General features: G+C 46.8%; 1 protein-coding gene across 1 annotated transcript in view; it reads left to right on the top strand.

The window, feature by feature from the left end:
- Positions 1 to 13,328, top strand: part of SESN2 (sestrin 2) — a 69,739-nt gene that overhangs the window by 38,440 nt on the left and 17,971 nt on the right. The gene's annotated exons all lie outside the window — the stretch shown is intronic.

The following is a 13,328-nucleotide window of genomic DNA, read 5'->3' as shown; positions in this document are numbered from 1 at the left end:
TCGCTGAGCCAGCGCAAGCGCTGCTGTGCAAGACATTTTGTAAGCGGCTTTTGAAAGTGCCACCACACAGGCTTTTGGTGGCCTCAAGCTTGCGTGCAGCCGCCATGCGATCACTCTCGCGGCCGTGTCATCTTCACGGCCGCGCGGCCAATGCTTGCATTGCTTGTTACTTTCTCCTAGTCTTCTCTCCAACTCTCTCCTTTCTGTGTCTTCATTCATTAACTCCTTTCTGTTTTCCCTTGCTCTGTTATGGTCTCAACCTGGCTTTCCTATTCTCTTCCCACTCCTACCGCTACCATGTTTCTTTCATTCTCTGTTGCATTCGATTATTCTCTCTACTTTGTCCGCCCCTTGCCTTTTCTATGTTCTCTCACTATCTGTTTTTGTCTTTCACTGTCTCCATGTGTCTGTGCCTTCCTGTTCCTATCTGTCCCATTGATGCGGTCTCCCACTTTCTTCCCCTTTCTTCTTTCCTCCCCAGACTTCCGCTGCCTGCACTTTCCCTCGCGCCCCCTTCTCCCACCCACAGCCCCTCTTCTCCCACTTGGCCACAGCCTGTATGCAGCCTCCTGAGCATGCCTCACAAGGTAGTGGACGCATGAATCACGCATTGTTTCCAGTGTATTTTGATACTTTAAATGGTCGGTTATTTCCTTCCTTGCCATCAACCCTTCGCTGACCCAACAGTTTCATCCTTCATCTGGGTAGCGATCAATGTTCTCTATGCACCCTGGCACCTCCCTGGCGTTTTCTCTCGCGTGTTCGTAGCTCTTAGCACAGCCCACTTGCATCTCCCAACCTGCTCAGCCCCATCACTTGTGCCAAGCACTTTCCTCCATCCAAGAGTCCTCATGTTTTTATCTGCCTTCTTTCCTCCTGTCTCCTCCACTTTCTGCCCCTCATTTCTTCCTACATTTTCAACCCCACATGTGTGCTTTCATTTTCTTTCCACCTACTTTCTTCCTGTCCTCTGCTCCTCATCTGGAAACTCAATAACTAAATAGCTTTTCTCGCATGCTTCCCATTTCCTCCTTTCTTTCTGTTTCCCATTTTCCCTGTTTCTTATTTTAATTTTCTGACATTCTTTCTGCCCTTTAACCTTGTTTTCTGTTTCCGATTCTTTGCACTTTGTCTCTGACTTCTATTCTCATTCTCTCTGTCTCCTGTTCTTGTTTTCTCCCTGTGTTCTATTTTCATTTTCTCTGTTTTGTTGTGATTTTCTCTCTTGTGTTGTCCTGTTCTCCACACTCATTTTAGCGTCCATGAGATTTCAGTTTTTCTTTATAGGTGTTGGCTAAACGCCTCACAAGGGCAAGATGTATTGAATTCTAGAAAGGAGAGGGTTGGAGCTTATCCCCAGTTGGCAATAGTGTTCCTATTCTAGTGCATCGCACTGCAGTGCTCACAAGAGAAAGCGTGGTGCAGTGATTCTGTTTTAGGCAAGCCAGTGTTCCATCCTTCTGGAATTGCAACCACACCTATTCCCAGGCAAGTGGTGCTGTTGGAATTTTGCAAACTGAGCTTTTTCTGTGTGAAGCTTTAGTTGGAGCTTAGAGAAAACGGGCAGGAGCGTGTTTTCAGGACTATTGAGAGCATCATTCAGACAAATCGTGTTCTGCTGGACCACCTTTAAACATCCATGAGGCAGTTTAAGACACCCCCTCCCCCTCCCTCTTTGGAAAGTACGATGCAAATTGACATGGGATTGAGAGATCCTGGGTTCTGGCTCCGGAGCAATCTCAGCTGGAGGAATTGAAGAGTTGATGACCGTACATCACTCTGTGGGCCTCTGCAAGAGATGGTGGCCAGGCGCATCAGTAGAAATATAGTCTGGCTTGATGAGACCTGTTGGCCAGGAAGGAGGCAAATCATTGGAGGGCATGTTCTCTTACACCACAGGGCATTGAGTGACATAAGAGGAGCATCGTATGGTCGGCTCTATTGTTATCTATCAAGAGATAAAGTAAGATGAAGTGCAGAGGTGACCGTGACCTAGTGAGCAGAGCAGTTTTCTATGACATTAATCCGAGCAGTCTGTACTCCGTCGAGGGTGCAATGCTGATTGGAAGTAATTGGGGGGAGTTCTGTGTCGCACATAGCAATCCGAAACCTGGGCGACTATGTTGTCTGTGTCTGCAGAACTGCAAGTCACAGACACCGCTTAGTCGAGAAACCATGCCTTCGGCCCGCTGGGGGAGCAAATTGCAGCCATAGCGCTTTCTTGTGAACGATCTGCCGGGCTTTTTATTTCATTCTTGAACCGCATTTCTTCAAATGTCCGCGGACTAAAGTTAGAGTTGTCATTGAGTATTTTCAACCTCTAATCCCTGAGATTATTTTCGATGTAATAATGTCCAGCTGCCTCCTCTTCACTTTCACCAGCGCCCTTCCATTTGTGTCGCACCCCCTCTTTACTCTGACATACTACTACATTTCTGTTCACTAGTCTCCACACATCCTGCCCTGTCCTCGGTTCACTCCAGCGCTACCACCCTTTATTTGGGTTTTTTTCTTCACATTCTCCTATTAACAACCATGCTCTTCTCTCCTCTTCACCCACACAGTGACCAGCAGTTCCGCTGTTCTTACCCCATCCCATCTTCACCTCAGGGCTGACTTCCTTTTCTCTGTTCTCACCCCTGCCTCCTCTTCACCCTGGATCTGACTTCCTAAATACTTATAAGGTCCCAAAGGCGAGAGCTATTGGCTATGCCAATGCTAGTCCTTTTTAGGTCTCGCCTGTCGATGCGCATGCGCATCGAGCAAGGCGAGAGTATTGCGAGTTATCCACTCTTTATCCACACTGCAAGGAATCGTGGCGATTCCTTGCAGTGCCCGTGACTTTTAAGGTCAATGCGCATGCGCATTAAGCTTATGCGCATGCGCATTGACCTTAAAAGTCACGGGCGCGTGCATGTCCGTCTTTGTTTACCCGCTCCGCCCCCTCCCGCCGTGTCGCCTTGCCTACTCTCTTCCACAGCCTCCCCCAGCTCCGCCCCCTCACTACTTGATTGCACGGCCGCTAGGCCGTGCCTCCCCTACTCTCCTCCCCCCTCCTCCTCTCCTCCCCTGCCTCCTCCCCAAAAAAATGTCCAACAATTCAGTGCTATTGCACTGCTACTAGCTAAGCATGAAATCACTCTACACTGAGGGAGCAGACATGTGCCCACTGCATACAACAAGTGAACTGTATGCCACACGTCAGCCCCCAGCCTCCAGACCAAGGGGCATTTGGCAACCCCTACAGTACTACCTGCGGGTATCGGAGTCCACGGAGATGAACTCCTGACTGCAAGTGTGGTCTTTCTGTGGCTTGAGTCGGCCTTGCAGACCCGCACTGTATATGACGGATGAGCCCTGCTCTCATTGGGTTCGCTGCCGCCTATACTTCCTTCCCAATTTCCAGGACTCGCTGTCAGTACTGTACCAGCTGACGTTACCGGTGTCCTCTTCGATACACTGCTCTATTGTACACACCATAATGCTCCCATACCTGGGGGTTACTGTTGGTTTTGTTTATGTCATGATGACATTTTAAATAAAGTTTTTTTTTTAAAGAATAAAGTGTGAATGTTTACAGTATAAGCAACTTTGGTAAACATTTATGGCAACTAGAGTAGTTATAATCGCTCGACTCAGTCCCTCCTTCACATGCCTTAATAACACTCACCCTCGGAATACGATATAACATTTTAAAAACATGCCACATCTATTTGACGCATGCACCCACTCCTCCGACCCGCCGGTCCTCCACTGGGTGACATAAGGGGCAGGCAAGGTGGGACAGGGCACAGCCCTCCTCTACTGCTGTATTCCACAAGCTAACTCTCCTATGTTGACACTTGCCAGGATGAAGTCGGGCACGGAGAGGCTTTTGCCGTTCCAGAAGACTATGGGAGGTAATGTGCGCCAGGGACTTTTTAATTCTTTTCTCCACTCCACGCCCTTCGCCACAGCAATCCCAGGTGGGAGTGATCAGCAGAGTGGCATGATGAAAGGCAAATGAATGGGCTTGGCTATGCAACTTTAATAAGATTATCTAGCAATTCTGATACTCAATTTACTAGCCAAATCTCAAATTAGAAGACACACTAGAAACTCTCACTTTTGTAACATAGTGAGTGTCTGCAATCCTTACCATAGCTTCCTGCACGATTTCATTCATAACCATCAACGCTGAAAAGAAAGACCTATAATTTCCCATAAAAAGAGATTACTTCTGTCACAGGGGGACCAGGCGTCGCGGATTTGCCAGGACGGTCCCCGTTTTTCACCAGCTGTCCAAATATACGCAAAGTACTTACTATATTTGCATTCTGTAAATAGGGAATTCTATACGCTAGGGCATGCGTTAAACAAGAAACGTCCATTCGTCCTAATTGCATGCAAAGTGAATGACAATGCGATGCAAGGGCTTGCGTTGTTACGCCTTACGATGTAAAGCTTCCCGCGATGTTGAAATTGCGTTGTGCTGTCGCCGCGAAGTAAGCACATCGTTGTAATGGGTGTACGCCCCCTACGTTCTGTGCCCTCTTATCAGTGACCACTAAGGTCCTTTAATTGCGTGCCCTCACTGGTTTTGTTACCTTATGTCACTAGATTACCATGCAAGAGCAAAATCTGCTTCAGTTTCTACTCACATTGAGGTAATGCATCACAGGCCAAACTGTGACGTACACCAGACACACTTGCAAGATTCCTCACCAAAAAGATGGAAAAAAGACTTCCAGAATGGTAGACCAGAAACAACCTATCATCTGCTTGTCCGTGCTCTGCCATGAACTACTGTAAGGCATTTTGTGCTATGTAAACCACTTCAGATATACACAAAGCAATTCTAGGTGAGCATGAACCAATCTTTCCCAGAGAGGAAACAAAACAAGCCAGGATTTGACTACAAGTACTTTCGATTCGGTCACAAGAGCTAACCCGCAGACCACACTTCCCCCTGTGGTTATCCTACCACCCTCAGATGAGGTGGCAGACTAGATATACACAGCAGCTTGTTTCCGCAAAGGACAACAAACACAAATTACTTTTAGCAGGTCTTTGGATTCAAGCAATGACACCTGTATAGAGTGGGGAATTTGAGAAAATGAAGCTCTAGAATATGCTGGGGGCACAACAGGGCCGGCTCTAGAGCGGTGCGGCCGGTGCCACCGCACCAGATGCTGACTTTGTGTGGGGGCGCTAATATGATGATTTAAAAGCACCTGCTGCTGCTTTCCTGGAATCCGGCAATTTTCAGCCACCAATAAAAAGGTCTAAATTACTGCAGTGATTAATGTACTTAGTGATTAATGTACTTCTTAGAGAGCGAGGGAGAGATCGAGGTTTTGTGTAATAGAAGTATCTACTCATCGTAGGGTAGCGCAGAGGGTTACTATGCCTGCTGCAAAGAACGTGCAGCTCACAAAGTGCGTATAATGTAAAGTAAATAGGTCAGTGGGTTACACTTTTGTCAGAGAGACCATATTGTTTCTAACTCTTTATGAGTTAAAATACTAATGTGAAACAGTGAGCAAGTAACTTTTATCAAAGATGCACGCAAACTGCAGGGGATAGGCTGGCTACAGCGTTATGATTTCCCCCCAGTTTTTCATTATACTAATGTTGCAAAATAGGTTCATTTGGGTAGAAATCAATTCTTATTCTTCTTATTAAAGAGAACCCCCATCCATGTTGCTAGGTTTTAAATTCTAAGTTTCTGATACTCCTGACCAAGCACTCTGAAACGATCCTGCCTACCTGTATGGATGGCCTGTGGCTCTTACACCTTCTTGTCCTCTGCCGTATGTAACATTTCCTATGCACTGATTTACACACTTATGATTGATTGTCTCTCTGTAATCTGTGTGATGTAAAGTGTTCCGACACCTTACACTGACAGGAGTGGCGCATACAATGAATTAAATGCATCTGAGACTGAGTGGTTATGTAGGCTTGAGGAGCACTGTGAAAGGATTGTTATGAAGGAATTTGTTCTCGCTAGCCCAGGCTCATTTTTGCCACCGGTACCAATCACAGTCGGACGGATGTGTTCTTTGTGCAGCCCAGTTACATACATAACAATAAATATTAGGGGGTGTTTGTTTTACATACATTCAGATCTGTGCACTCACCCTCAACCCCTCACCCTCAAACCCTCACCCTCAAGACCCTCACCTCAAACTCCTCACCCTCACCTCACCCTCAACCCCTCACCCTCAACCCCTCACCCTCAACCCCTCACCCTCACCCCTCCACTCACCCTCACTCACCCTCACTCTCACTCATCCTCACTCACCCTCAACCCTCACCCCACCCTCCACCCTCACTCACCTCAACCCCCTCACCCTCACTCACCACCTCAACCCTCACTCACCCTCACCCTCACTCACCCTCACTCACCCTCACTCACCCTCCACTCACCCTCACTCATCCCTCACTCACCCTCACCTCACCCTCACTCACCCTCACTCCCCTCACTCACCCTCCTCTCCCTCACTCACCTCACTCACCCTCACTCACCCTCACTCACCCTCACTCACCCCTCTCACCCTCACTCACCCTCACTCACCCTCACTCACCCTCACTCACCCTCACTCACCCTCACTCACCCTCACTCACCCTCACTCACCCTCACTCACCCTCACTCACCCTCACTCACCCTCACTCACCCTCACTCACCCTCACTCACCCTCACCACCTAATAAAGATAGATAAGATAGATAAAGATAGATAAAGATAGATAAAGATAGATCACCCTCACTCACCCTCACTCACCCTCCTTCACTCACCCTCACTCACCTCACTCACCCTCACTCACCCTCACTCACCCTCACTCACCCTCACTCACCCTCACTCACCCTCACTCACCCTCACTCACCCTCACTCACCCTCACTCACCCTCACTCACCCTCACTCACCCTCACTCACCCTCACTCACCCTCACTCACCCTCACTCACCCTCACTCACCCTCACTCACCCTCACTCACCCTCACTCACCCTCACTCACCCTCACTCACCCTCACTCACCCTCACTCACCCTCACTCACCCTCACTCACCCTCACTCACCCTCACTCACCCTCACTCACCCTCACTCACCCTCACTCACCCTCACTCACCCTCACTCACCCTCACTCACCCTCACTCACCCTCACTCACCCTCACTCACCCTCACTCACCCTCACTCACCCTCACTCACCCTCACTCACCCTCACTCACCCTCACTCACCCTCACTCACCCTCACTCACCCTCACTCACCCTCACTCACCCTCACTCACCCTCACTCACCCTCACTCACCCTCACTCACCCTCACTCACCCTCACTCACCCTCACTCACCCTCACTCACCCTCACTCACCCTCACTCACCCTCACTCACCCTCACTCACCCTCACTCACCCTCACTCACCCTCACTCACCCTCACTCACCCTCACTCACCCTCACTCACCCTCACTCACCCTCACTCACCCTCACTCACCCTCACTCACCCTCACTCACCCTCACTCACCCTCACTCACCCTCACTCACCCTCACTCACACTCACTCACCCTCACTCACCCTCACTCACTCACCCTCACTCACCCTCACTCACCCTCACTCACACTCACCTCACTCACCCTCACTCACCCTCACTCACCCTCACTCACACTCACTCACCCTCACTCACTCACCCTCACTCACTCACCCTCACTCACTCACCCTCACTCACTCACCCTCACTCACCCCAATAGGTCTCGGAGCATTTGAGTTACAGCTTTTAGAAATGTTTATGGCTTTTTTTTTTTATTCTTTAGCATTGGCTACAGGAAACAAAAATGCTAAAGATTTACACAAAAAACCATAAACAATTCTAAAAGCACTAACTCTAATGCTGCGAGACCTATTGCATTTCCAATGCTTGTTGACTAGTTCTACCTTTATAGATCATTCTCACCTTAACCCACAAAACAGGTGAAGGATTATCTTGCAGGGCCTTCCTTGGACCTTGATCGTGCAGTGTGAGTTGAACCAACCTTTTCTTAGCTTCCCTTGGCCTTTAACCAGGATTATCAAATTATCTGCAATTTGCTGAAGTTATTTTGGAAAATGCTTCCATCCGCCTTTCAGGATCCATCCCCTATTCTGTGCATATAACAAATGTTTCCCAATTCTCAGTGACTATAAATACGAGCATTTTTGGTTCATTGACGCTTGCCCATTTAACACTGACACCACTTCTATCCACCGCCTTCATGGAGGCTCACTGCCCATCACATTAGATTTAATATTAGGTGATGTTTAAAATGAGTTTAAGGACATCATGGTTGCTAAGCACTGTACTTTCAATTGCAAGGATTGTTATCAATTTATGTCTTTTTACAGATAGAAGTCGGTAACCCAGGACCATGGTCTCCTAATTCCTGTTCTCACTTCCAAATGTAATTTGTACAGGAGCTCAGCTAGCGAATCCCAATATGGGTAATGGGGAAAGTGGGGCTGGTCAATCCCGAAACCATCTAGAAAATCGCATGCATCACTAAAGGAGCTCTGACGTTTACTCGTATAAAAATCAGCAACCCAAAGGTGTACATAATTTGCTATCTCTAGTTCTTCAATTAGTTCAATAACGATAGTATTGTTAAACGTTATTATAAAAATTAATTTAAATCTCGTACTTTTGATCTATTACTAAATACACCTGCCGGTGATAGGGAAATGTGTTCGAGGTTTTCTTAATAACTGTAGGTGATGGGTTTGAAATTAAAATCTCCATACCACCTTTGGGTCGTCCATGGGCCAAGGTATATAGCTGGGGTCTGTATAGAGACATAACCATATAAATGGAATCTTCCATGTTTCCTGCAAGCATATTATATGGGCTGACTTTATGGTGTTTAAACTGAACTGTGAGAATTGATTAGATTTTACACAATCCAGGACATAATTATTGAATGCTGATCTGTGGTGCTTATGGAGTTTGTATGACGAAGCACCAACTGGGGCCGCACCAAGTCCCAGAGAGCCTTTTCTCTGACCGCTCAGTTTCGACATTAACCACCCCTAGGGCTCTTTCGAACATGGGGTCAATCGCCATGTTTTGTGGGTGGGCTCAGGGTAGGGATTCCTCCTGTACCTTTCTTTTGACCATGATCACGCCTGTTCGGCAAACAAGACCATTCCTCTAATGTGATAACGCCATCAGGCGTTAAATAGTCCTAGGCAAGTGATGTTCAAGGGGAAGACTCTTTTAGAGGGACATGGTTGTACTTCCGGGGAAAGATGGTGGGGCAGCGCTATAAGTGTGATGGTGAATCATCCACCAATGAGCAACTGCAGAGTTGGTGCAGGGTCCAGTGCACCTTGGGACAGGGAGTCCCACCAGGGCGAAAGAGCATGCCAAAGAGAACATGTGTGTCCAGTCAGTTTGAGCTTTTGTGTTACAGAAAGGTTATGGGTGGGAAACGTTGCTCTGCTCCGAGTTGGCTTTTGATGTGGTGAGTCAGTATGGTAAAGATGAAGTTTAGTTGTTTTCTAATCTTTCTTTGGACTGTAAAGAATAAAGCTGCCACTGTCAGTCTGGATATGTTCTTTTGTAGCTTGTGCCATGGTCTTCGGGTGCTGTTTAGGCATCTGTGGAGCTGTGTGTTAAGTGATGATAATCGTGTAAGGATATTTGGCAAGTCTAGAATGACTAAGCATGGGCGGATTTTGCGGATCCACGATTCGCGGATTCAGCGGATTCACGGATCGTGGATCCGCAAAATTTGCGGATTTGGGGGCGGGGCTTCCTCGAGCGTGTGGGCGGGGCCAAACGGACGGGGCTTCCACGCGAGCGCACATGCCTCTTGTGTGTCTAAAAGGTCAGAGACCGATCAGAGCAGCAGATTAAGAGACAGAAGCCCCTGGTCACAGGAACAGCACGGGGGTTGCGCTCGTAAAAGTCAAAGATGCCCAGCCTCCCAACGCTCACGTTTTTTTTTGGGCTGCTGAATGAGTCACTGCATTTGCGCTTCAACTAGTTCCAGCGACCAAGTGTGTGTCACTATGCAATCGCGCCGAAGTGCGCAGGGGTCCCTTGAGTGAAATGTCCATCATAGTGGGTAAATGGCGGGAAGACGGTGCACACCTCGAGTGTGTGGGCGGGGCCAAACGGACGGGGCGTCCATGCGAGCATGCCTCTTGTGTGTATAAAAGGTCAGAGACCGATCAGAGCAGCAGATTAATTTTTGGGCTGATGAATGAGTCACTGAATTTAAGCTTCAACTAGGGCACATGCTTTATTGATATTTGCAAGTGTTTCCTGTTGAGGTTTATTTTTTTGTGCCAGGACCGTCGTGCCCGAATGAACCCTGCCCTTCATATTTATTCAAGAAGACACCACTGTTGAAATAATTTACGATGGCGCCGGCAAGCTGCCAGCGCCATCCTGCAAAAGTTACTTAATTAGCTTCAACAGGAAGCTCCAACTGCTAAAATAAAGCAGGCGCTCGAGCCCCTGCTGTATCTTATCTGTTAGAGCTTCCTGTTGAAGCTAATTAAGTAACTATTGCAGGATGGCGCTGGCAGCTTGCCGGCGCCATCGTTAATTAGGCGCGCTTGAACTTTTGACCGCAAAATCCGCTCGGATTGCGGATTTTCGGCAAATCCGCGAGAGTTCGCGGATTTGCCGAAAATCCGCAAAATCCGCGATCGGAGCGGATTTTGCGCTCATGCTTAAGAATGACTGGTTTCCAACTCGTGGTGCCTGAACAGGACTTTTGCAGTACGAGCAAGCCCTGCTATCTGCTGCTTGGGTTTGGGATTATTTTCTTTAGGTGCGACAGCAATCATTACCACCAACTCCACACACCCAAACCCTCTAAAAAACGTGATAGATACCCTTAAATATAATCCCTGCCCTACTGTAGGTTAGGAGGCAGCCTATGACTGCCTGTGCAGGCGGAGCATAAATCGTCCCGTGCCCGTGGTCACCCAACCAGTTCTGTCCTTCACACGTCACCAACAGCCTCAGGTGCACGCTGAACCAGAGCTAAGTCTGCGCTGCTTACGTAAGGTAGCAATGACTAATCCTACCGGAAACTGTGGATATTTTTGGCGTGTATATGGCTATGATTATTCATATCAGCTCGCAGGCACCTCCAAGTACATTGGAAGCAGAGTATTTAATGTACTGGGAAATTTGATGAATCAACTAAACGGCTGTACAGCCAGCAAAGCCCAACACCTTGTACTGTTGCACTGCAGCATAGTCTGGGTGAAAATATGTTAGGAGGTCCGAACAACTGCTATGGTGGGTGTGTAAATTGGTTTGTAACAATACTTGAACACTGTCAGTTGGGAGTGGAAGGGGAAAGGGGAGAGGGGAGTGAGCAGATTTTTAGACTGGTTCCACTCTAGGTCCTGGAATGTCTCCTTTCTCTTACTCGGCAGGCAGTGGAGCGCCTGCTCTCCACCGATGAGAGGCTGTCGCAACTGCTTGCTACAAGTATTGATGGCAACAACGCTGCCTTTCCGTTACTAGTTCCTAAGGGTAATTTTAATTGAGCAACAAAGCGGCTGAAGTACTGCATATACTCATTTTTAAGTGCCTAATTTAGACTATCTCCTAAGAAAAGGTACCCTAGTAGAAGGAAGTTCAATTTGGGCGCCTGGGGAAATTGTAATATTTTTATTTAGTGTTTTGAGAATAAATGGAGCAGTAAAATGGTATGGTTCAATGTTTATTTAACTTTTGAACTTTCACTCAGACCTGGATGCCTGTCACGATTTAGCAAATAAAGGAGCCACGTTTTGGCCTAACTGCTAGGGCGGTCGACCTCTAATCTGGGAAACCGGGTTCGAGTCTCGACAATGACGCTGAACATCCTGTGATTCTGGGCAAATCATTAAATCTCCCAGTGCCTAACAAAAATGAAATGTGTCCTCATGTAACGCAACTGGAGCTATGTAAAGCGCTCCGATACCAGTTACCGGGTCAAGTTATCGCTATATAAAACTCCGTTCAAAAAATAACTACACTCACAGGTACATATTAGTCTTATACTACAAATATGTTAACATATACCTGTATTAAAGGAAATTGCATTCTATTTTTTTACTCTCCATGCTGTGTGTCTACCTGGCTGTTGCCTGGATTTGATGAAAGACCCCGTTGAAAGTCTCACAACGAGCACCATTTTCAGTATTTTCCTGCTTTTAAAAATAAATACAGGAAACTCATTGTTTTCTGTTGCGTAAAAAAACTGAAAATGGTTCTTGTGAGACTCTCCACGCTAGCTTTCATGAATTCCAGGCAACAAATGAGCAAACGGACAGCCTGGACAGTTAAACAGAATGAGATTTCCTTAAATACAGGCCTGTTAACATATATTTGTAGTATGACACTAATATGTACCTGTGAGTGTAGTGTTATACGTGGCTGCTTATTTTGCTAAAACTTGACTGGCATACATGTGAGCACACATCCAAGAGATGAATAAACGTGGAAATATACCATTTTCCGGCTCCATTTACACTCCAAACACAATAAATATGGAAAAATACCAGTAAGATGGCCAGAAAAAATATGGATAAATACAGACGGAAATGTATAAATAAAAAATACCATAAAACTGGGAGCCCTAATTAGAATATGCCATTAAACCACTTTTAGTGCTCACGCTTCAGCAACCTTCTCCTGTATCCCTTGATTTTAGATTCTCTTACTTGAATACCTTTTGTCAACTCACCTTGATATACTTCAGTCATGAACTACTTTTTAGTTGAATGCGCAAAAAGTGGTTAGTAGTACTCTGCTCCTCACATTTTTTTTTTGTTTTTTTCATTTTAAAAAAAATACTTTTCTGGTTGTCTGCCATAACATATCATCGAAGTTGTTAGTGGGACCATGAAAGCAGTTCTGTGATTAATGTCGACAACCTAGTAAGATCTGCCAGCCTTGGGTAGGGTGACCAGATCTTGTGACCCAAAAACCAGTACATCTTGCAAAAATAGAGGAAGAACTACAATTTTACGTTAACGAAGAAGGAAAGAATAACCGCCCTCTTCAACATAGAAACACAGAAGAAGCACTAAACTGTAATTTTAAAACCATCATCTTACCTGTTAATAAAAGTGCTTACTTATAACCGCTGCTAACTAGCCCTGTTTTGGAACACCTAAAAAAGTACCTTTCACTGTTTTCAGTTGAGCCTCTTTAAAAACCGGGACATGCGCCAAATATGCCGAAATCTGCCGAGACTGCTGTTGAAACCCAGGGACTGTCCCGGCAACTCCGGGACGCCTGGTCACCCTAGCTAGCCTTGGTACATAGCAGAAAATGTCTACCTGCTGGGGACTCAGGTTGTGCTGCCTCCATG

This window comes from Lissotriton helveticus, chromosome 3_1 (genome assembly GCF_964261635.1).
Source record: "Lissotriton helveticus chromosome 3_1, aLisHel1.1, whole genome shotgun sequence".
NCBI classification, from domain to species: domain Eukaryota; kingdom Metazoa; phylum Chordata; class Amphibia; order Caudata; family Salamandridae; genus Lissotriton; species Lissotriton helveticus.
Note: the sequence above shows the minus strand (reverse complement) of the source record. Positions and strands in the feature narration are given on the sequence as shown.